We start from the raw sequence: 1,904 nt of genomic DNA on the forward strand, positions 1-1,904 counted from the left end.
TGAACAAATCAAGGTTTTGATGTATATCTACCTCTTCTAAACGAGAACTTTTAACATCTCCTTGTTCCATAAAAGAGAGAATATATCTATGCCTAAATTCTTCACATCAATTATATATATACCACGAAATTCTTTATATAATTCAATATCACGCTTATTTAATAAACGAATAGTTTGTTAGTACAATTTTTTTGTTCTGATATAAAAAATAATATATAAGATGATGCGACACCTCTATCAGACCACCATTCATATTTATCTTTTTTTCTCCTTTATTTTTGATATTCCTCTTTATTTTTCCCTATTTTCTTAATTAAAGTAGAATAATTGAATGTAATTAAGAAAGGAGAATGCATGATTGGAATTTGGAGTGACTTCTCAATTCTTCATTAATAAATATAATAATTAATATAATAACTTATACACAATAAATTAGTATGATTGTTTAAAAAAAATTCCAATTTCATTAATTTTTTAATTCAAATTTTTGACATTTTTCTTAATTTTTTCTATTTGTATAATTTATTAGAAAATCTAAAACTATTTCTTAAGATTCATTTAAACAACAATGGTTGATATCCATTTTGATGAAATAGTTCCCATGTAACTATAGACATTAAGCACTATTTCCTCTCTTCTTTATTTTGTTTTTATTCCTCCTTTATTTGCTTTATTAAAAGTCTTACATTCACAACTCAATTATTCCATATTCACTCTTAATAATATTCATAACTCATAAATATTTAATTTAAAATTTAAAACACCTTATGGTATTCCATCATTTTATCTTTATAAATATGATCATTCTATTATTTCATATTTGAAGTATATATATATATTTTTTATTTTTTTTATTTTTTTTCATGTGGTATTATATTTATGTTTTAATCTTGAAGAATAAAATTCTTCAATGAAGACCGGCTTGTGAAGTGAATACCGATAACGATAAGAGTTCGAAGAATTATGAATTGATGAATCGATTTATGAATTCATATTATTTTTGAGGAAAAAAGGTCTGAAATATATTCGAACTTTGACCGAAATTGTTGTAACGATATCGAACTTTGGAAAGGACCTTTTACCCCCTGCACTATTTAATAGTGTATTTTAAAGGTATATATGTGCCTACGTGGACATCATAAATATTGCATTATTTTAAATAGTAATTTGTCCATGTGGGCACATATATACCTTTAAAATACACTATTAAATAGTGGGGTAAAAAGGTCCTCCATAAAGTTTGGTATCGTAACAGCAATATCGGCCAAAGTTGGAGTATTTTTCAAACCCTTTTCCCTTTTTTTTGATAATGGAAGTTGTAAAAATAATGCTTGTATTGTATTACTTTCTCATTTATTTATTTATTATATATTTTCTTGATATCTTTTTAGCTTAATTTTTACATTATTCATGTAATTGTTGTTATTAAGAGCATGTATAAGGTAGTAAAATTTATGCTCAAGTTATTTGACTTTTTTTTTTGTCGAGAATTTCTTTGTGTCCTTTTTCTTATTATAAAATGACAAATATAACTTCTAATATTTTAAGTTTTTTTAATTTAATATATTTATAAATAATAACTACTCATAACTCATACCCTTTAATTTCAGCTTGATATTTCATAAATTATGAGTATAGTTTAAATTATTTTCCTTTTTTGATATAATTATTTTTTTATTTGACGTGATTGGAATATAAATATCATAAATACCATACATAAAACAGTATCATATTAACAATTGTTTATATTTTTTGTGTTTTATATTATTATAATTAAATAATTTATTTTGTATTGATGAATTGATTTATTGAATTGATAATGAAAATTGTAAAAGTGATGCTTGTATTGTATTACTTTCTCCTTTATTTATTTATTATATATTTTCTTGATATCTTTTTAGCTT

Source organism: Solanum tuberosum, unplaced genomic scaffold, assembly GCF_000226075.1.
Source record: "Solanum tuberosum cultivar DM 1-3 516 R44 unplaced genomic scaffold, SolTub_3.0 scf00604, whole genome shotgun sequence".
Classification (NCBI taxonomy): Eukaryota; Viridiplantae; Streptophyta; class Magnoliopsida; order Solanales; family Solanaceae; genus Solanum; species Solanum tuberosum.